Source organism: Lathyrus oleraceus, chromosome 3, assembly GCF_024323335.1.
Source record: "Lathyrus oleraceus cultivar Zhongwan6 chromosome 3, CAAS_Psat_ZW6_1.0, whole genome shotgun sequence".
In the NCBI taxonomy this organism is placed as follows: Eukaryota; Viridiplantae; Streptophyta; class Magnoliopsida; order Fabales; family Fabaceae; genus Lathyrus; species Lathyrus oleraceus.
The window spans coordinates 347,363,628-347,388,109 of record NC_066581.1 but is presented as its reverse complement, the minus strand read 5'-3'; positions in this window follow the sequence as shown (position 1 = coordinate 347,388,109).

The following is a 24,482-nucleotide window of genomic DNA, read 5'->3' as shown; positions in this document are numbered from 1 at the left end:
ATGTCAAGGATAGACTCCGAGGGGAAGAATAGGAATTATATCTATTGGTTACTGGATAGAAAACCACGAAGAGAATATCCATCATCAGTTAAGATGAACATATCAAGGATAAACTCTACAAAGGGGAGAAAATCAGGATTTACAACTACCGATTACTGGGCAGAAAACCACAAAGAGAAGGAAACCTGTCAACTGTTAGGATGAACATATCAAGGATTAACTCTCTGAGGAAGAAATAGGGATTACAACTACTTTTTTACTGGGTAGAATAACAGAAAGAGAACATTCGTCACCAGTTAAAGTGAACATATCAAGGATAAGCTCGGAGGGGAAAATAGGGATTATAACTACCTTTTTACTGGGTAGAATACCAGAAAGAGGATATCCGTCACCGGTTAGAGTGAACATATCAAGGATATACCTCCTGGGGAAACATGAAAACGAATACACTAGGGAGAAAAAAGGGTTACTCCTTCCGGGTATTGGACAGAAGTAACAAAATGCAAACTAAGAAGAATATTACCAGTTACTGGGTAATAGACTCTTAGAGGACCAATGGCGTCTATCTAGGTAAGATCTAGAAAGAAACGGTCAATAAAGACTCAACCCAATGAGAATATAACTCAAGGGGAGTGGTTCCATCCAGATAATCAATTGGGGAGGAAACTGAAATAATAATCATCCACGAGGAAATAACTCAGTGGGGAATAGGAGAAAGGTTAAAGTCTTTCTGCTTAAGGGGATGACACTCTGTAATTGAAGGAGGACAGACAGACCAAACCTGCATGGGGATAAAGTACCACCATAGCAGAGAGTCAAAGTAACAATGAATTACAAGGTATAATGATGCAATAATGAAATTTATGAATGTATATGTATATGTATATGTGATGATTATGCTGACAAAACGATCGCAAAAGATACAAATGTCGCTAATTTGAATCATCGCTACAATTCTCGGCCAATCCACACAAGATGGAAACAACTGCTAGAGAAGAGATCAAACATCTCGAAGGCTCAATCCTGGTCGGGGAAAGCACAAGGATCTGCTGAGGAAACTGCTATCAAGCCTGCGGGAAATTTTAGATTAACACCATATAAAATGGGAGACAACCCTGCAGAGGAATAACATAAATAGCTGCTCAGAATCAGGGAGAAAATCTGACTGGGGACGAATCTGATGGTGATTTACGGAGAAGCCAAAATTCTTCTGAAACCAAACAAACTGCTGAAATAGCACGCTTACAACTCAAGGGAGGCCAACAAACTCGGCTAGGAATGTCAACAAAACTCGGCTGGGGAAACCAACAAACATGGGATGCTGACATGCTGCCGGGGACGAAAGACAGGGGTCACGCCAACTTCTTTGGGAGAACCAACAATGCTCCACAATTAGGGCTTACCATTTTTCAAACTGCTGTTGATATTTCTTTAAATGAGATTGATTACTCAAAATAACTGCTTTTATATATTTAAGAAAATATGGTTTTAATTTCAAATTCAATTTCAAAAATGATCATAATAAAAATTTAAATCCGTTTGGCTGAATAACAAATAAGAGTAGAAACAATTGGATAAAAAGCTCAACTTTATTTAATAGAATGGTAGTCTGTAAATGACAAGACTCCATAGATCTTTACAAAAGTTGAAAACTGGTAATTTACATGGAAAAGGGCTACATTGAATACAATGATCAATAATCCTTCTACCAATTCTTGACGTCCACTGTGCTCTTGGCGTCGACGGGGAATGATGAATCAAAACCAAACTTTGTGCTCAAGAAAGTCTTCAAAACTGAAGATCAACATGATGCAGTTGCTTGCCATAATCCCTAATTTTGCATAAATTTCCCCAAGGTGGGGTACTCAATTTATCGGGATAATTTTTTCTATTTTTATGTCTCTAATTTTTTCCTGGATCGCCCTTTCGGGTTCATTCCACCGAGACACTCATTTTTGCCTAAGCCGCCCTTTCAGGTTTTCAACTTAGCAAGTTGTTCTTTTCTTTAAGTGAAGTATTTCTTGATGCATTTGTGTTCACAGGACGAGTGAACTCTTTACCATCCATAGTTGTAAGAATTAAAGCACCGCCTGAAAAGGCTCTCTTAACAACATATGAGCCTTCATAATTAGGAGTCCATTTGCCTCTAGAATCTGGTTTGAAAGATAGAATCTTCTTGAGCACAAGGTCACCTTCTCTAAACACACAAGGTCTGACCTTCTTATCAAAAGCTTTCTTCATTCTCTACTGATATAACTGACCATGAAACATGGTAGTCAATCTCTTCTCTTCAATTAAATTCAACTTATCAAACCTGGTCTGACACCATTCATCCTCAGTCAACTTGGCTTCCATCAGCACACACAGTGATGGGATCTCAAACTCTATGGGGAGCATAACTTCCATGCCATAAATAAGTGAGAAAGGGGTTGCCCCCTATTGAAATGCAGATGAATGTATGACACCCATGCAAGGAAAATAGGAGCATCTCATGCCAATGTTTGTACGTCACAACCATCTTCTGGATGATCTTCTTGATGTTCTTGTTTGCAGCTTCGACAACCCCATTCATCTTAGGTCTGTAGGGAGAAGAATTATGATGTGCGGTCTTGAAGTCTTTACAAAGAGCTTCCACCATATTGTTGTTCAAGTTTGATCCATTATCAGTAATGATCTTACTTGGCACACCATATCGACATATAATCCGATTCTTAATAAACCTCACAATAACTTGCTTGGTTACATTCACATATGATGCTGCTTCAACCCATTTTGCGAAGTAGTCAATTGCCACCAAAATGAAACAATGTCCGTTTGAAGCTTTGGGCTCAATCATGCAAATCATATCAATCCCCCACATGGAGAAAGGCCATGGAGAGGAAATGGCGTTCAACAATGTCGGAGTAACATGAATCTTTTCTGCATATATTTGACACTTGTGGCACTTCTTCACAAATTTGCAACAGTCAGATTCTGTTGTCATCCAATAGTAACCTGCTCGCAACATCTTCTTAGCCATAACATGTCCATTGGAATGAGTACCAAGGAACCTTCATAGAGTTCAATCATCAACAGGTATGCTTCGTATCTATCCATCCATCCGAGCAGAACCATATCGAAGTTTCTCTTGTACAATACATCACCATTCAGAAGTTGTCGGCTAATCTCCTCAAAGTCTTCTTATCTTTCAAAGATTCCCCAGGCGGGTAACTCTGACTTTGGAGAAAACACTTGATATCAAAATACCACGACTTCTTATCTTTGGCCTCTTCAACAGCAAACACATGAGCTTGCCTATCAAGACGCATCACAGTTAAATTGGGAACCTCATTCCAATATTTCACTACAATCATCAAAGCTAAAGTTGCAAGAGCATCTGCCATCCGGTTTTCAGCTCGAGGGATATGATGAAACTCAACCTTTGTAAAGAAAGTTGAAATCCTCCTCGCATAATCTCTATTTGGTATCAAACCGGGTTATTCGTCTCCCATTCACCTTTGATCTGATTCACAACCAAAGCTGAATCTCCATAGACGTCCAAATACCTGATTCTGAGATCAATGGCCTCTTCAAGCCCCGTAATGCAAGCTTCATACTCAGCCATGTTGTTTGTGCACTTGAAAGTCAACCTAGCTGTAAACGGAAAATGTGTGCCTTGAGGAGTAATAATCACATGCCCCAATGCCATTACCATACTAATAAACAGCTCCATCAAATACCATGCCCCAATTGGAACCAGGCTCTGGCCCTTCTTCAAGCAATGGTTTATCATAATCTTTCATTTTCAAGTACAAGATCTCTTCATCAGGAAAGTCATATTGCACTGACTGGTAACCTTCAATTGGTTGGTGAGCCAAATGGTCAGCCAAGACACTACCTTTGATCGCTTTCTAAGATCGGTATTCAATATCATACTCAGATAATAACATCTGCCAACGGGCAATCCTCCTAGTTAAAGCAGGCTTCTCAAAAATATACTTGATTGGATCCATTCCGGATATCAACCAAGTAGTATGATTCAACATATAATGACGCAGACGCTTAGCAACCCAAGCCAATGCGCAACAAGTCTTCTCAAGCATAGAATATCGAGTCTCATAATCGGTGAATTTCTTACTGAGGTAGTAAATAGCATATTCTTTCTTTCCAGTTTCATCTTGCTGACCAAGAACACAACCCATACTCTCTTCAAGCACAGTCAAATACATGATCAATGGTCTTCCTTCCACAGGCGGAGACAGAATCGAAGGTTCAAGCAGATACTCTTTGATACTATCAAAAGCTTTCTGGAAGTCTTCGGTCCAATCACAAGACGGATCTTTCTGAAGAAGCTTGAATATAGGAGAACATGTGGCAGTCATGTGTGAAATCAATCTTGAGATATAATTCAAGCGGTCGAGAAAACCTCTGACTTGCTTCTCAGTTTTGGGCGCATGCATCTCTTGTATTGCTTTGACCTTGGCAGGATCAACTTCAATATCCTTCTCGCTGACAAAAAATCCCAACAACTTACCAGAACGAACACCAAACATACACTTATTGGGATTCAAGTGGAGTTTATACTTCCTCAAATGCTGGAATAACTTCAATAAATGCTCAACATGTTCCTCTTCATCAATGGATTTGGAAATCATATCATCAACATAACTTCAATCTCCTTATGCATCATATCGTGAAAAAGAGTGGTCATTTCCCTCTGGTAAGTTGCACCAGCATTCTTTAAACCGAAAGGCATCACTCTTTAACATAATGTTCCCCAGAGTGTAATGAATGTGGTCTTCTCCATATCCTCGGGTGCCATCTTGATCTGATTATAACCGGAAAATCTGTCCATAAACGAAAAGACTTTGAATTTAGATGTATTATCTACCAACATATCAATGTGTGGCAGAGGGAAATCATCTTTCGGACTAGCTTTATTCAAATCTCTATAGTCGACATACATATGGACTTTTCCATACTTCTTTGGAACAGGTACAATATTGGCCACCCATTGCGGATACTCAGCGGTAATAAGGAAACCGACATCGATCTGCTTCTGCACTTCCTCTTTGATCTTCACTGCCATATCAGGATAAGTTCTCCTCAACTTCTACTTGACTGGCGAGCACTCTAGCTTCAACGACAATCTATGCTCCACAATCTCAGAATCCAAACCAGGCATGTCTTGATAGGACTAAGCAAACACATCTGAATACTCTCGAAGAAGATCAATCAAACTCCTTCTTCACTTCTGGACACAGTTGAGACCCAATCTTGACTTCCTTCACATCATCCTCGAAACCCAAGTTGACTAGCTCAATCTGCTCTTCAAACGGCTGAATGTCTTTTTCTTCGTGCTCAAGTAGATGAGATAATTCATCAGATACATCTTCATCACTTTCCTCCTCAGCCTCAAACACAGAGAATTCAAAATCTTGAGAAGGAGTAGGATCATTATATTCAATGGGTTTAGAAACCAACCTGCATAATGATTTGATATTTTGATTTTAGAGAAGTGAATTGGTGACCAAATATTATGCAGATGGACAAATTATATTTATTGATTTATGTTTTTTGTGATTACCATTTTCAGAATAAAGCAAAAAGTAAAAATAAAACATCATAGATGTAGATGAATAGAATTAAATTGTATTGATGATCAAATTTGAAAATGCCTAAACAATGTTCACTTCTCCCTTAGGCATAGGAGAAGGATTTTCAAAAATAAAATAAAAGCAACTACTTAGATAGATGCACAATAGTAGGAACATCAACAATAGTCCAATTGTCGCAAGCTTTTCCATGCGTCACAAAATTGGTGCAGTCTTTGTTTTCATCACCCTCGATTACAGCAACTAAGTGTTGTTCATTACCATGAATGAACCCTCCGCTACGGAAACTGGGTTACACATCTTCAGCTCTAACCACAAATGAACCTCGTTGGAAACCCAAACCAACTTTGCTCTTGTTGTCGGTGACCTCTACCATCTGTCCCCACTAGTCAGAAATACCATCTTCAACAATCTTCTGAGCGTCTTTGAATGAGAACATAGGTGCCCCAACTCTCTTTTCCTCAACAATAGATAGAGCTTGGAACGGAGTTCCAATCTCATCCTCAACTTCTACATAAGAGAAAGACGACAGGTGGCTTACCAACAAAGCCTTCTCCCCACCGATAATAACAACCTTACCATTCTTGACAAACTTCAGTTTCTAATGCAATGTTGACGTAACTGCTCCTGCTTCATGTATCCATGGTCTTCCTAATAAGCAGCTATAGGCCAGGTGGATATCCGTTACTTGGAAAGTAATTTGGAAATCACCCGGACCTATCTTCACAGGAAGGTCCACTTCACCGATCACCGTCTTGAGAGAACCGTCAAAAGCTTTGACGATCACACCGCTATACCTCATCGGAGCTCCTTGATATGACAATCTTGACAAGGTTGATTTTGGGAGTACATTTAATGAAGAACCGGTGTCAACCAATACATTTGATAGAGCATCCTCCTTTCAGTTCATTGAGATGTGTAGAGCCAAGTTGTGATTTCTGCCCTCCTCGGGGAGTTCTTCATCACAAAAGCTAAGATTATTGTAGGAAGTGAGTTAGCCACAATATGATCGAATTGATCCACTGGAACATCATGCTCCACGTAAGCTTGTTCTAATACTTTTTGCAATGCTTCTCTGTGTGCTTCAGAGTTCATAAGTAGAGACAACACTGAAATCTTGGAGGGAGTTTTGAGCAACTGCTCCACCATATTAAATTCTCTCTTTTTGATCAAACGAAGCCCCTCATCATCATCGTTAGGCTTCAAACTGCTGGATTCACCAGACTGACATCTTGGAGCACTAACAGGATCTACTGCAGGAACTTCAACCTTCTTATTGACTAAACCATCTTCCACATTCTTTGGGAACACCGACCCAAAAACTCGACCGCTACGGGTCACCTTCGTAACATCAGTAATGCTCACAACAAAACTAGTCGTAGGCAAAGGAACCTCTCGACCATCCTCTAACATGGTAGCATTATACTGATACAAAACAGCCTTATCGGATGCATACGGGACAGGGCCCGCTAACCATATAACCAACAGCGATACCGATCTATTGCTGACATTGTTACTGTTGCTGTTGTCGAACTGGATTATTACCCTCTCCGGAGTCTTGAATACCGGAACTATAACATTCACATCATTATCCTCGTGACGATACTAGAGAATCTGAATCATACCCTCATCCATCAACCTCTGGATGTCTCTCTTCACAACCACACAACCTCGGGGATTGACACTGCAGATTGCACAACCATCATGGTCATGCTCACAATCACTCACCAAACAGATATCCTTGTGCATCGTCACCAAGGACCTTCTAATGAAGCGGAAATCAAACACTTTGAACTCCCCCGGATAGCCATCTACCATGTTAATAGAAGGGTTACCATGAGCAGGTAGCGGATTAGCTTTGACATCAGGCGCACGGTTCTCAAAGAACATCATTCCACTCTTTACCAGCTTTTGGACTTCATACTTCAGGGGGTAGCAATTCTCGATATCATGGCTAGGAGCCCCTTGGTGAAAGGCACAGTGAAGCTCTGGCTTGTACCACCATGGAAGTGGTTCAGGAATCTATGGAGGATTTCTTGGTTGAAAAAGGTTCTTGAGAACCAATGATGGATACAGTTCATCATAAGACATAGGTATGGGTCGAAAGAGACCTTCTTCCTCTCAAAGTTTTGTTTTTGTTGATGATTGTTGGTATTTTTGTTGTTGTAGGTGTTTGTTCATGGCGGTGGTTGTTGTTGTCGTTGTTGTTGAATGGGCATTGATTGATTGTTTAAAAATACAGGAATGACATATGATACTTGATGATGGTGTTGACGGGATTGTGGATTCCTTCTAACATGAGGCCTCCTCTGCCTCCCAACAGATACTGTATTGGTCTTGTTCTCTTTCTTTCTGGCAAACCGACTGCCACACTTCTTGCTAGACGAAACCTCCTCTTTAGACAACCGCCCCTCTCGGACACCTTCTTCTAACCTCATCCCCATATTTACCATTTCGGTAAAATCACTGGGGGAACTAGCAATCATGCGCTCATAGTAAAATGAGCTCAGAGTCTTGAGAAAAATCTTGGTCATCTCCTTTTCTTCTAAAGGAGGAGTAATCTGAGCGGCAAACTCTCTCCATCTCTGAGCATACTCTTTGAACGTCTCCTTGTCCTTCTAAGACAATGACCTTAACTGGTCCCTATCCAGCGCCATATCCATATTATACTTGTACTGCTTTACGAAATCCTCACCCAAATCATTGAATATGCGGATACTTGCACTATCCAAACCCATGTACCACCTAAGAGCGGCACCAGTCAGATTGTCTTGAAAATAATGAATCAGTAACTGATCATTATCAGTATGTGTTGACATCTTTCTATCATACATGACGAGATGACTGAGTGGACAAGTATTCCCCTTGTACTTTTCAAAGTCAGGGACTTTGGACTTCATCGGGATTTTCACAGTAGGAACCAAGTAAAGTTCCGCAGCACTCTTACCGAACAAATCTTTTCCCTTCAAGGTCGTCAACTCCTTTCGCAACTCAAGGAATTGGTCTTTTATTTCGTGCATCTTCTCACACACATCCGGACCCTCAGATGGCTCAGAACGATAGACGGTGTCCTCAACACGAGGCAGAGTGTGAAAAACCGGTGGTGGCACAGACATGACCGGGCTAGATGCCGGCATGGAAGCAAAAGTAGGCGCGAAACTTTCGGGCAAAAAGTTAGGCGACATTCCCCACGGGAAACCGGCAGGCATGGTAGGCGCAAAGTGAGCAGCAGTAGCAGGAATGGTAGAGGTGGAAACCTCTGAAATGACCGTCCTCTGAGGAGGAGGAGTTGCTGGCATTGGAGATGATTGACTCTAAGCAGCTAACACTGACTCCATCATGGCAGTCAGGCGGGAGATCTCGTCCTTCAAGTCTCTGTTCTCTTGCTCTAGATGTTCCATAATTCTTGGATGATTGGTGCGAGTATTGTATCAATGAGTCAGCTTGGCTGAAGCACAGAAGAATAACCAATAAGACATCTGGCGAAAGAGAAACCTGCTTATGCAAATGATGCATGAAATGCAATGCTTTGATCGTTTTTATTTTCAAGGAACTTACTGTTTCATTTGCAAATAAATAATAACAATTGCACAATTTGATTGACCATAAAATATCTTTTATTTATATAATTGGAAGGATTACACTGAGTACAATTTCAAAAACCAAAATACAAAATACAAGAGAAAAGGAGACTAATCATCCTAAGGATCCCTAACAACAATGTCAGAAGATCTAACTGCAAGCGCGTACTTCCTTTGGATGCGTCGAATCTCGGACTCAAAAGAAGTCTTCATCTGAGCCTTCTCAAGGACAAGCTAATCAACAATCTTCTTCCAAGGAACGGAAGGCTAAGGCATACTAGAGGAAAATGAAACCTCTGGCTCTCTCTGTCTCTTCATTACTCGGTCTTCAAGAATCTCAATAAGTGCATCCTTGTCCTTAGACTCAAGCTGCAACTCCTCATGCTTTCTACTTAAAGCATGGAAACGCTCTTTCCCACATATCCTTTTCTTGCTTCATCTTGTTGAATGCGTATTCTAACTCCTCTACATCTTGGTTAGGGAGAGTTGATGGCTCAACCACAACCATAGACATAGGTCTCTCATAAGCATACGACATCTTCAATTCCAAAGCTCTCTTCTTCACCCAAAGAGTGTAAGCTTCCAAAGCTACACAGTTGCACGGACCAAGCTCAGATCTTCCTTTCCTATGCACATTATGCCAACCATGCACAATCTTCTGCTTCAAATGTTGGGGATCTTTACCCTCTTGATAAAAAAGACCTTCTAACAAAATGTTATTAGGTTTCTCTCTCAAGGGGAACCCAAGTTGACGATGAGCCAAAGAAGGGTTGTAGTTAATTCCTCCTTGTGTACCAATGAGAGGCACATCAGAGAACTCACCACAACTATCAATAATATCCAAACTACTCAATGAAGAATCATACCAAACTATATCATCATTAGTGAGAGACACAAGTCTCTGAGACCACATTACACATTGTTTGTTCTCCACAAAAGTAGGCGTCTGAGGCAAGTGCAAAATAAACCACTTATACAGAAGAGAAAGACACCACACAATTGTCCCACCGCCTTTAGAATTCCTTAGATGCAAAGAGAAGTACATATCTCATAACAGAGTAGGCACATGATTCCCAATGAAGAAAATTCTAATGGCGTTAACATCAACAAAACCGTCAATGTTAGGGAACAAAGCTAAACCATAGATAAGTAACATAAATATAGATTCAAAAGCATCCACACTACCGGCTTGAGCAAAGGCAGTAGCTTCCTTGACGAGGAACTCAAAAGTCAATCCAAACAATCCCCCTTTCTTCACCCAATGAGCTTTAATCTCAGACTTCTTCAGATGAAGAGCTTCAGCTATAAGATGAGATCTGGGAATCTCTTCTAATCCACTAAAGGGCACTTTTCTAGAAACAGGTATTCCGAAGAGATGGGCATACTCCTCCAACATAGGCACAAGCTGATAATCAGGAAAAGTAAAGCAATGGTAGAGAGGGTCATAAAACTGAACTAACACACTCAAGAGTCCTTCAACCACATGAGCACATAAAATAGACAGAAGCTTCCCATGACGTTGCTTGAAGTCCAAGGGATCTAATACAAAAGATGACAGCTTTCTTAAATCTTTCAAGTCTGGACATCTGAAACTGACTTCTAAGTGTTCCTTCGTCCATAATCCATGGTCTGAAAATATTTGCAAACAAGACCTCAGTTCCTTGAAATTATTTTTCGTGTGATGAATGTTATAATGCGCATGAATACATGAATGCAACAACCACAAATAAGGGATCACACATAAGGAAAACAGACAAAGGTCAAGAATTGAATCGAGTCATTGTCAAGATCAATCATCCATTTTGGGGTATTATGGTTTTCACCTTATCAACACCCAAGTTCCATTGATATTGACAAGACTTGATTGGATCAACCAAGAATCAAGGGTTTGTTGTAAGTCACGAGCATGGAGTCTGGGTAAGAACCATCCCAAAGGAGTGAACTAAGGATAAAAACTTGTAGATCATGTTCTAAAAAGTTCCCAGAGTCTTAATTCCATCTATCGAATATTACAGGTTAGGACGACTGACTCATCAACCCATAATATTTTCAAGAGAAACTCGTCTGAGTGTAGTATCGTGTAACAACTGTTATAAAGTCTACACTTGAACAGTCTCCGCACTACGTCCTAAATAGGCCAAGAGGGGTTAAATGTTCTACACTCCTCAGCTTCTCGGACCCTAAATCAGAGATAGTAATGCCTAACCACAAATAACTTGTGTGACATTCATAACTCCAAAAGGGTCTCCACTGAGTAGATGGGTCTCAAGCCAACTTGTTAAGGACTACTCCACACAAGTAGAACATGAATATACCATCCTCCTATCTTAATTTCACTCAAGTTCGGGTTAGAACTTATCTCACCACTCCGAGATCACCAAGCATAACAAGCAGATTATATCACACAAACAAATACACATACATCAAATATACAATATATACACACAAAAAAGTAGGTTAAAACCACTGAAGACTACTCCCTAGCAGAGTCACCACTTAATTTCTATAGCGGTATATTCATGACCATCAAGCTACGGATAAGCTAGACGTCAATAAAACCAGAGTCACCATCGCGCTTTTAATGTTTCCAAGGGAAAAGGGAAAAGTACGAATAAAACCCAAAAGGTAAGAAGTTTTCAAGTCAAAACTAATAAAATGCCAGATATTACAGGTGAGGGGGTTGGTTACACAGAGGGGAGGTGTTAGGCTCCCAAAGTGTCCTAGGTACTCCTAGGGAGCCCTTTTTTGTGTGCATATGTATTTAGTATAAAATGATGTTTGCAATAAATAGAGTGAGGGGATGAGAAAAGAATTCATTAATTATATTTTTGTGTTTGACAAGACCTTCGGACTTGTGCCTACGTACCAACATAAAAATGAGGGATCAAAACCTCGTAGTTCGTGGTATCAATTTCAAAATGAGTGTATTGCTTTTAACAAAAATTTAAGTTTAACAAAGGCACAAAAGGCCTAAAAAGGTTTGAATGAGTGTTAGTTCTTTTTGGCTTTTGAAATTTTTAGTCAAATATAGTTAAGTTCATTTACAAGTTTGATTAAGAAAAGATTTTAAAAAATGCAATGGCATAAGGCCAAAGTTTCTAATTTGCAAAATGGTCTAAGTTTAGAAAACAAACACAATTAAAGAAGATTTTAAAAGTAGGGAGAAATTTGAAATTAAAGAAGTGGGGAAGAGATGAAGAGACTAATCCTAAGCAAGAATTAAAAGTTAAGAGTTGAAAAGATCTGACCAATGGGCTGCAATCGAATAGACAAGAATGTCATATAGAAACCCAAATTTCCTTGGACTTTAGAGTCAAGCAATATCAATACACAAATAGCAAGATGAGGAGCAAGGCATCAAATAAAGATATCCACATCCAAGCTTAGCAACTCCATGATCTTCTTCATAATCTCCCATGCATTAGATGAACTCAAGATAGGCACTCGACACAAGTTCAAAGTAATAGCTTCAATAAGATAATGTAGCATATGAACTTAGAGGGAATCATAATACTTGCTTCATATGAAGTTCAAATCACAAGCACTTGGTTTCATGAAAGTTGGCTTTGGCCAAGTCCTTTTGCATAGAGAATGTTGCCTAATTCTAAGTCCAATGTCTCAGAGCAAACCAACAGTCCACACAAAATGTCTTTTAGGGCTTTTGTTGTTATTATGTACATTAAGGTCAAAAGAACACAAACAAGTATATACAATCACAGAATAATCATAAGATATGGCTCAAATGAGCAAAGTGAAAATGATATTAAAGTAAACAAGTTAAATGGTATGAATAATGGCAAATGAATAAGAGCTCAAAATTAAAGTGCATAAAAATAAATGGCTTGAAATTAAATGTTAGTTGTTAATTGATTAGAAGTTAGTATTGCTTTTGCTTTTGTTTTGTTTAAGTCATTCTTTGGAGAACACTCAACCCACTTGTCACAATCATGGATCCTTGAACCAAGACATCTTCCAAAGGAAGGAAAAAAGGCCAAGTTTCCATACAATACCATGAAAGAGGGGAGACTTACAATCTCACTTACTAGAATGCTATGCCTTTTGTGTCAACAATTTAGCGCTATGTTAAGCAATCATAATTGGACTTATGTAGAAGTCACAACTATTTGAGGTCGAACAATAACAATTTTAGTGTTAATGCATGTTAGAGACATGGTATTATGAACCATGCTCCTAAAACATACCACACTTAAAAAGAATATACAAAAGGGGTGGACCTAATCTCATCCACACTTATGTTGATTTTACAATCAACTAGCCTTAGGATATAGAGATATCATAGGTCCATGAAATGAATTAGAAGAGAATAAGATTGAGATGAAGAGGGAGGGAAAATGGAATCAACACAAATTGGTCAAATGAGGACTTTTATCAAATTAAAATCATTCATTCATTTTGGGAGATAAAATTTACATTTCATCAATCCCCTAAATCCAATGATTTTAACTCAACAAAATCAAATCAACCTTGACCAAGGCCCAACAACACAAGTTAAACTCAACAAGTCAATATCAAAAGCTCTACCCAATTTATTTTGCAATTAAACAATTAAAATCAATTAAATAATGCATTAAATTAAGTTATGGTTTGTCAAATTCCTAAAACCTCAACAAAACACCAAAGAAATGGCCATGAGATTTATCATAGGTCAAACAAGGTCAAAGGACCTTGGAGAAAAAATTTCATAATTTTTGGAAACTTAAAAGCATTTTTAAACAATTAAAAATATTCACAAAATCAATTAAATCATGAAAAATATTAATAATGATCCAAAAAATAATTTTAATTCAGAACATGAAATAGGAATTTATTTAAACTTTTTTGGTGAAACTCTCATATTTTTTTGGATCAATATTAAAATTAATATGAATTAATGAAAATAAACCGAATAAAATGAAAATCAGAAATTGAGAAAAAACTTGGACCACTTGATCTCCCTCATTAATTGAGGTGGCAGACCAAGTGGCTGCTAGCGCGCATTCCACCATGGTCATGAGTCAGCGTGCAACACAAATGGTAATCAGTTTCAACGTGCGAGATTAGATCATTTCAAATGGATCAAGTGGCTCAGATGAATGCCAACTCACCACCGGAACCAAAGCTCCGGTCTCCTTCTCCGGTGAGCTTCACCGGACTGGTTCATCCACAACTATCACCAAAATTAAAAATAAAGACATGAATTTAAAGTAAAAATGCCTCTGAGCTCGAATCTGGCCTCAATTTATCCTAACTCTAAGTATATTGAGAGATACAAGGAGTTGAAATTCGAGGTGCACGATCTGAGTTACTTCGATTTGACCTCAAAGAAAGTCAATCTTGTTACCTACATTGTTAGGAATTCAGACAACCAAGGATCCAATAGAATTATGGAGAATTGAGTGAGAATCAAAGAGATGAAAATTTCTGGAAAATACCTTCAATGCATGTCTGTGCTTGATTGATCTTGCTCTTGCTTGCTCTTGAACTTGTTCAGGACACTTGAAGGAGTAAAATTGAATGGATGAAAATATAAGGACTCTTGGAGTTTTGAATCTCAAAACAGTGAGATTCAAACTCAATTTCCAATGGAAATTATCAAGGTTATCCTTTGAAATGAGAGGGTTTGAAGGTATATATTCAAAGTTGGCGCGCAAGGTCCTTGTTTTTGAGCATAGAGGGCTCTATTTATAGACAAATGGATTGATATTTACACACTTGAAATGAAATCCAATAATAGCAATGTACATTGCATGGGTGCATGGGCGTGTACAGGCCTATGAAAACACTTCTTCTGATCCATAATTGAGTACAAGCAATGCTGAGATCATGTTGGAATGCTAGGCAAGGGTGTATGGAAGTTTCAAGTTCAATCTTGCCAAATGATGATCCAATGTTCAAGCCATGCGCAACCCATTCAAATCTTATCCAAAATGGATGAAATTGGATTTTTTTGGAAATGTTAGATCAAGAGGAAAAACTTTCATGTTGGACACTTTTTCATTTGAATCTTGGATCATGATGAATTTTGAGGTGGAAGTTGGGAAAATCTAACATGTCAAAAAAAATTCTAAGTGTCAAGCCATCTGTTCACTTATTCCACCTTGGCTAACTTTTTATGGGAGCTTCAAATGAGAAAGGTTACTTAATTAAAGTTGTATCTCTCTCAAAGTCCTTAAAAATGGTCACAAATATGACCTTATTTGGATTTAATATGAAGGAGTTATGCATTTTTGAAGTTGAGGAAAATCACTTGTTCAATGGCATTGGTCCAAAATGACCTATAATGTGTCCTCATATGACATGCACATAAAAGTTGAATTATATCTTCCTCCATACATAAAAGTTGAAGTAGACATTTTGAAGTTTCATTGTGCAACTTGGAAATCTTTCATCTCATAAAAATTGAGCAAATTATAGTCTTGGGAAGTTGACCTCCAAATTAGGGTTTAGACAAAATTACCTATAATCTTTAACCATAAAAAATGACTTTACAAGAAAAACTAGCTCTAGAACTCAACATGAAAGTTGTTTGGAGTGTCACTTAGAATGACGTTTCTCTTGGGATCATTTTCATATGACAAATATTATAGGAGATAGGCTCTAGGGAACCCAGTTTTGAACAGATGAATTCCCCTGGTCAACCACCATCAACCAACTTGATAACTTGCAATTCTCTTGACTTTTGGGACCCATGGAGGATCATATATGCATAAGATAATTAAATTTGAAGTATCCCTTGAAATATTTGATCAATTGTTGAAGAAGCTTGTTGAAGAAGTTACACAAGATACCCAGATGAATTAGGGTTTCCAAGGCAAACCATCTCCAAACTCTTGATGATTACTTTGATCAAACTAACATGTGAAGCTCATGGGGATTCATATATGATGCCTAAAGCCATATTAGACCACTTATTGATTGAGCTCCTTGCATTAAGGGTCTTGAACCCTAGATACGAGCTTGATGAATCAAAGGTGAGCATGTGCACTACCTACAAAAGAGTTAGACAAATACAAAGGCATATTTTTGGTATTTTGGTTAGTAAATGATAAAGATACAAAGTATGATACAATTAAATAGTGCTTGGTGATATCTCCCGATACAAACCCAATGAATGAGGGGTAAGGAGGATGCCAAGTTGTGATCCCAATGCCAATGCATACGATGAGAAAGCATGAGGGATCTTAGGGTCAAAATTGGGGTCTCACAGGGCCCTGTTGTTGGTGTAAGCCCTAGAGGCCAATACTTTTGGTACTTGTATTGAATTATGTATTAATAATAAAAGGCATTTTCTTTATTATGGTTGATTAATAAAGTCCCTGGAATAGATAGTCCGTTTAATGTATTAAGTGTGACTTAATCATGAGAACACATTAAACATAAGGACACTATTCTTAAAGTATTCGTAGTCGAGCTTTAGTGTGAAGTGGGATAACATTAAAGCATTAAGACTATTATGTTTGTAGACTGATGATCACATCTCATGGATCATGGATAAAGAGTTATCAAGTCTTAAACATAGGTATGAATATTAAGAGTAATATTTATACCGGATTTACCCGCTATGAGAATACTATATAGAAAGTTATGCAAAGTGTCATAAGTTATTCTCATGGTGATAATGGTGTATACCACTCTTCGACCTGAAACCACTATGGATCCTAGATGTAGAGTCGAGTGCTTTATTGCTGATCCAACGTTGTCCGTAACTGGATAACCATAAAGACAATTGATGGGTACTCCACAAAGCATGCTGAGGGACATGAGTGTCCTAGATGGAATTTGCCCATCCTGCGTAACAGGATAAATGTCTATGGGGCCAATATTGAACTGGACAAGGATGACACGGTCTATACCTTGTGTTTAATATAGACATAAGGGAAAAGGGGTAATTATACACATAATTATTATCACATGAGGTTTTGTCAGATCACATGACATTTTCGTGTCTTGGATAGCAGAGATGTGTTGCTAGATACCGCTCACTGTTTATTATGTTAAATGTGTGATTTAATATAATTGCCAACGTCGCGAAAACCTACAGGGTCACACACAAAGGACGGATTGATGAGAGATAGAGTAATTAAGGAATACCGTAATGTATGGTGCCCTTAAGTAGAATACGAAATATGGTAAGGTACCAAATACTTAAGTGATTTTGGCATATTATGAGATATGGGCAAAATGCACTTAAGTGGGCTTTTTGGCTTGAAGCCCACACAAGTGGTTCTATAAATAGAACTCTTGTGCAGAAGCATTGTATGGGAATACAACACAACTGAAGAGTTGGAATTTCGTATCTCTCTTTCTCTCACTCAAAGCCTTCATTCATAACAGCTAGCACTGCGATTGAAGGAATCCGTTCGCGTGGACTGAGTAGAGACGTTTTCATCGTTCAACGTTCGTGATCGCCCCGTGGATCTGTATCCAAGGTTTTGATCATTACAAGAGATCTACACCAAAGGTTTGAATCGCCACAAGAGGTAACGATTCTATCACTGATCATGCCCATTCGTAAGGATCACTAAATGGAGAAATTTTTAAATTCCGTTGCGCCTTGGATGGCAATTCTCCTTCAGTGGTATCAGAGCCACTTACGAAACCATGAATCTGATAACTGTTTTTGTTCTGTAATAATATGAATAAAGACAGAATGAATTAAAAATTAAATTGAGATCGATCAAGTTATATATATATATATATATATATATATATATATATATATATATATATATATATATATATATATATATATGATATATGTAATCCTGATGCAAAATACATTATATATGATATAGTGTTCTCGTTTCGTTCATTCAAACCCTCAATGATTGTTTTCCTTTGAGCGATCAATGGTCGTTTGCTTCTTGATCCGACATTAGTATGGTGAAGCAATGACGTGTTGATCAATCATACTGAATTAACAATCGAGATGTGTTTGACGGTCTGAAATTGGTGCATCAGGGTTAGTGACGACACAAGGGTTGTGTTGTCAGAGAGTTATGCGATCGGGGTTTGACTACACAAGAGTTGTGCGTTCTAAACACTTTTTGGAACAGTGTTAACCGGTTAACGCATATGGTTAACCGATTAACGCAATGCGAAATAAAAATTTTAAGGTTTTCAAACAGTGTTAACCGGTTAACGCATTTGGTTAACCGGTTAACGCAAGACGGAAAACAGTTTTCCAAGAGATTTTCAAAGGGGTTAACCGGTTAACGCATTTGGTTAACCGGTTAACGCAAGGAAGAAAACATTTTTTTAAACAAATTTCAAACAGTGTTAACTGGTTAACACATATGGTTAACCGGTTAACGCAAGGCAAAATTCACCCATTTGGCTAACTCGGTGCTTTAAAAGTATCAAGTGTTGATGCGAAAGCGACATCGATTTTAAATGAACTGTTCATAAAATGTGGTGATCGGTCGTCGAGATTTAATTTGGTTTTAATTAATTAAAGGAATTAATAATAATAATAATGTGTTTATTATTTTCTTGTGGTGATCGGTTATGACCTTAGTCTTCCTTTATTTTGTTTTGGGTTTTAAAATACGACCTGCGTGTCGTGCCTCTCTCTTAATCTCCCAAATGTAACTTCTTTTCTCATCTCACTCCCTCGTATGTAAAACGAGTTTCTTTTATGTAATGTAATTGTAGGTGTTTAATTGGCTGCATTGTATGGTAAAACACTAGCTGGATTCTAATGTCTTGACTGATGTCATGACATGCTGTGAAGGTGTTTGTGTGACTGCATTGTAGGTTAGAATATCTAACTGTACTCTGATGTCTTGACTGATGTCATGACACACGTGAGTAGTTTACTGCAGGATTAGCTAATACAGGATTTATTGAATGTCGAATTGGATGTGGTGACATTCATCCCTGTCAGCAGATACTGAGGAATAGAACAGTTGGTGTTCTATTAGAGCTCAATATTCATTTTCAGTCTGGTTATCAAGGAAATACCAGACCTGGCATAAGGCCTACTATATGAATGTCAAACTGGATGTTATGACATTCATCATGGACAACATATACTGAACAATAGACAGAGTGGTGTTCTGCTACACTTCAATATGTTTCTCAGTCTGCCCTTCAAAAGGATAACAGAACTGACTTAAGGCTAAATGTGTAAATGTCAAATTGGATACTTTGACATATATTAATGTAAGTTGCTACTGTAGAATGGACAGTTTGGTCCTATACAGTTCAGCAAACTTGTACAGTCTGTTTTAAGGAAAAACAGACTTAGCATATGGTCCTTGATGTCAAGCTGAATGTTGTGACATTCATTCCTGACAGCATATGCTACATTGTAGGTTGTTTAGTTTTTCTGTTTCAGCTTTTTCTCAGGCTATTCTTCAGGGATTCAACAGCTGAGAGAAAATCCAGGAAATCAACAACCAAGATACAATTAATGAACCTAACAAATAGCCTATTTGTTAGTAATCTAGATGTGGAATTTAAGGGAACTCGCGTGACCTTAATTTTAGGAGAATACAAGTGCAAAGCCCAAGTACTGCAATATAAAAGGAAGTCGTTCCTTCATTCAGAACTGGGGATTTTGAGGCGTGAAGATTTAGTGTGTCCATCATACTTCACTGCTGTATTTTTGTGAGTCTTGTATTAGACATATCTTGTAAACCAAGTTGTTATCTCGTAGATGATTGCTTTGGTGTAGGGTGTTCATTGAGTTGTAAGTGTTGTGTCACTCTAAGCTTTTAAGCGTGAGTGCTGTGTATCTTGATTAAAGCTGTTAAGCACAATCAAGAATTGTTTGAAGTGTGACTTCAAAATTGTCTTTAATATTGATTAAAGGTAGTAATCACTGAGGTGATTGAGGGGGAGTGAGTAGGAACTCTGATCTTAGTGTAAGATTGAAATTGCATTGGGTAGGGATTAAGTGAAGAGTTGTAAACGGGTGAGTTTAGCTTTGAATTAATACTACTGATAGTGGATTTCCTCCCTGGCTTGGTAGCCCCCAGACGTAAGTCATGTTGGACTGAACTGGGTAAACAATTACTTGTGTTATTTACTGCACTTACTTTTAAGTTCTGCATAATTCTTGTCTGTGCAGAATTGGATGTCATAACTGGATGTCATAGCACCCTGCCTGTTAATTTCTGGGTGAGATCTAGGGAAGTTACTTTCTAGTACCATGGACAAGGATATAGGACACTCAAATAGACCATCCATGTTGGATGGCTCTAACTATGATGACTGGAAGCCTCGTATGATAGCCTTCTTAAGGTCTCTAGATAGCAAAGTCTGGAGAGCTGTCAACAAAGGATGGGAACATCCAACGAAGACAGGTGAAGATGGAGTCAGTGTGCAAATTCCTGAAGAAGAATGGGACAAGGAGCAAGAGGCATTGGCCCTTGGAAATTCTAAGGCCTTGAATGCATTGTTCAATCGAATCAGTAAGAACATCTTCAGGCTTGTACACCACTGTGAGATAGCTAAGGAAGTTTGGGATACCCTCAAGATAACTCATGAAGGTACTTCCAAGGTGAAGATGTCCAAACTTCAGATGCTGACCACCAAGTTTGAAAATCTGAGGATGAAAGAGGATGAGACTATTCATGACTTTCACATGAATATTCTTGAATTTGCAAACACCTCTGGTGGATTAGGTGAGAAAATGGATGAAGAGAAACTTGTAAGAAAGATTCTCAGGTCCTTTCCTAAGAGATTTGCTATGAAGGTCACAGCCATAGAGGAGGCTCAGGACATCTGCAATATGAAGGTGGATGAGCTCATTGGTTCTCTCCAAACCTTTGAAATGGGCTTGTGTGAGAATGCTGAAAAGAAAAACAAAAGCATAGCTTTTGTATCTAATGCTGAAGAGGAGTCAGAAGCAGGATATACTGGAGGTGATGAAAGCATATCAGAAGCCTTAGCCATGCTTGGGAGACAGTTCAACAAGTTCGTGAAGAAGATTGATCAAAGAGGTAGACCTAATGTCAAGAACATCTCGTCTGACATCAAGAAAAGATCAACTTCTGAAGAAAAGTTCAACCAAGGCAAGGGAATCCAATGTCATGGTTGTGAAGGGTATGGACACGTCAGAGCTGAATGCCCTACTTACCTCAAGATGCAAAAGAAGGGGCTAGCTATCACATGGTCTGAAGGAGATTCTGAAAGTGAATCTGAAGGAGAATCTGCTAAACATGTCACTGCACTAACCAGTGTTTGTGCCACTGATGATGACTCAAGTGCAGATGAACTGACCTTTGATGAACTTGCTGCAGCTTATAAGAAGCTGTGTGTCACCAGTGCAAAAGTGCGTGTACAAGGAGAAAAGCAGAAGAAACTCATCAAGGAGCTGGAAGATGAGAGACAGAAGCATCTGACGACCATAGAGGGTCTAAATGGTAAGATAACCCTGCTGACCTCCAAGCTGAATCAGATGACTAAATCCATCAGAATGATGAATAAAGGAACTGACACCTTGGAAGAGATCCTAAAGGTGGGACAGAAGTCTGGAACCACATCTGGTTTAGGCTTTGGGAAAAGATCCTCAGCTGAACGCAAACGCCCAAAGGCTAAAGTTCAAAAATTCAAGCGGAGGTCACATCCAATGTCTCAACATCGGGGAACCAGGATGAATAATCATCAGAAGAGGAAATTCCAGAAATGGAGATGTCACCACTGTGGTAGGCTTGGGCATATAAAAGCCTTCTGCTACAGGCTTCATGGTTACCCGAACCAAGTCCCTCATGTCAGGCCTAAGCATAAGACATATAGGCACCATGTCTCCAACAAGAAGAGACAATGGTATGCTAGGTTAGCTCACACAGCTCTAAGGGCTTCTACCAAAGAAGACTGGTACTTTGACAGTGGATGCTCAAGACATATGACTGGTATGGAAAATCTATTGGTAGATATTCAACCTCACACTACCAGCTATGTGACCTTTGGTGATGGTGCTAAAGGAAAAATAAAAGGTGTGGGTAAGCTGGACTGCTCTGGAGTTCCAAAACTGAATAATGTGTTGTTAGTAAGAGGACTAACTGCAAACCTCATCAGCATAAGCCAGCTGTGTGATCAAGGGTTCAATGTTCAGTTTACTAAGGAGCTACGTATTGTGACGAATGGTGACAATCAGGAAGTTATGAGAGGATCCAGGTGTCGCATCCTGCGAAAAATCAACCGGCGAGCCTAAAAATAAAAACACACAGAGCCGCCACTAAACGTTATTTATCCCAATATAGGGAAAGGAAACGCTCAGAGAAACCTGGAAAGACATGGTCTCGCGACCAGAGAGAAAAGGTTCGGGAGTCGGTTACGCGAGGGGAAGGTATTAGCACCCCTCACGTCCTAGGTACTCCTAGGGATCCACGTTCTAAAATAAAGAAAAGGTTGCTAAACATCACACACACACACAGGGAACGCAGGTGGGGTTAAGAGAAACGGGCTCGATAAGGCGTCGCACCTTATGCCTACATATCTTGTCTGGAACAAGAATCAGAGCCACTGTAGTTCGGCTTACGCACGCCAAACAACACAAAACAAACATAAACAAGCAAGGGTGGCAAACATGGAGCCCGACAACCACTGGATGGAATTACGTCGGCATCCGAACCAAAACACACTCAAAGGGGCAAACGTGGAGCCCGACTGCCAATCACTGGGCTTACGTCGGCATCCGAACCCAAACACACAGTCAGATAACAAGTAAACGCACGCAAAAAAGAAAAAGGTTGCCCGGAGTGGTCTCGCACGACCACCTGCCTACATACCTTGTCTGGAACAAGGATCAGGGCGATGTAGTTCCCCTGAAAGGGACTAAATTGCTAACCAGAAACCGGGGAAAGATACACAACTAGGGAGCTGAGACTCGAGCCTAATGTTGTCATGCATCGTTAACCCTAAGTTCGGTTTTCTATCCTACTTGCATAAGCAAACTAACCTAACCAGGAAAGAAGCTAGCACACAAGCATACAATCATATATCAACATTAAATGAGAACAGGCATCTCAAACAAACATGTCAATCAAATAATCACAAAACACCCACTATAGCCAAACAAGGGGCTCAATCAATCAGGTTTGACTGCCTAAGCAATCGTCTGTACAGGCTGTGTTTGCTCTTAACCTTGCCATTACGAGGCTAAGGTGAAGCAGATGAAAAGGCGAAGTGAGGATCAGACCTCACAGCTCATATCCCTAACCAGGGAGAGCTGACAAATGAGCATGGGTCCAGAATAGGGGAACCCTTCTATACTCGATGACTCTGACACAACAGATCTTGGGCTTTTGATCTCAATGCTACAACCATGTAATGGGAGCAAGGAGAAGACTCACTGAATAGTGGGGGACAGGTTGCTTGTCCCTACCTTCCACCAATTGCCTTACTTGAAGGACTTTCCCTGCTTGGGCTTAAAAATAAACAAACACAATCATTGCCTCTTAAGGAGGACTTCAGACATTTATTTGCCCGGCCCGGTAACAGCCGGGTCTCCAGACTACATGAAGTAAGAAGGTTATACCTCAAATGCAAGTTGCTTAAGCAAAGCAAAGCAATAGTTCACAAGGAACTGAGCAACTAAAGTACCTGGAAACAATCAAACTCAGTCAGTATTCAATCAGACAAATTGTACAGCAAACAATCAAACAGTTTAAACAATACAACACAAAGCAAGCTCAAGGCTTAAGCCCAAGCTCCAACACCTACAAAACAATGTTATGTTAGTGTACAAACATCCACAACATCAATTAAAATCAACTTGTATCATTCTCCATGTACATTGCTTTTTTGATCCTGAAAAATCAAGCAAACATTAGCAACTAGACCACTAGGCCAAGCCTAGGGTCCCAAAGCAAGAAAAAAGTTAAAACAGCAAGGTATCCACCATCCAACATCAAATTAACATCAAACAAGATCAAACATCATTGGTCTCATGTTTATATCATCCATCATGCTCAATTCATGCACAAAACAATCCATATTGGTTCAAATGAAGCACCGAATATACAAACAGAAGTATTGCATTCAAAGCCATGCCAAAACACATCAAAAAAATCTCAAATTAAATACACCTAAACAGGGGTCAATCAAGGTCTACCATGTCAAATTTGAGCTTAATTGGGCAAATGAAACCATGGCAATGAAAATCAACAAAAACAGACACAATCACATGCTTCAATTCACAACATTAATACATGCTTCCACTTCAAAAATTCATAACTCAATGAAAACAAAAAAGAAATGGATGAGACCAAAACAGGGATGTCACACAATGTGTCTAGTTCATGCATATCAAATTTCATGGCCATACAATACAATATGAGGATTTCCCAATCAATCT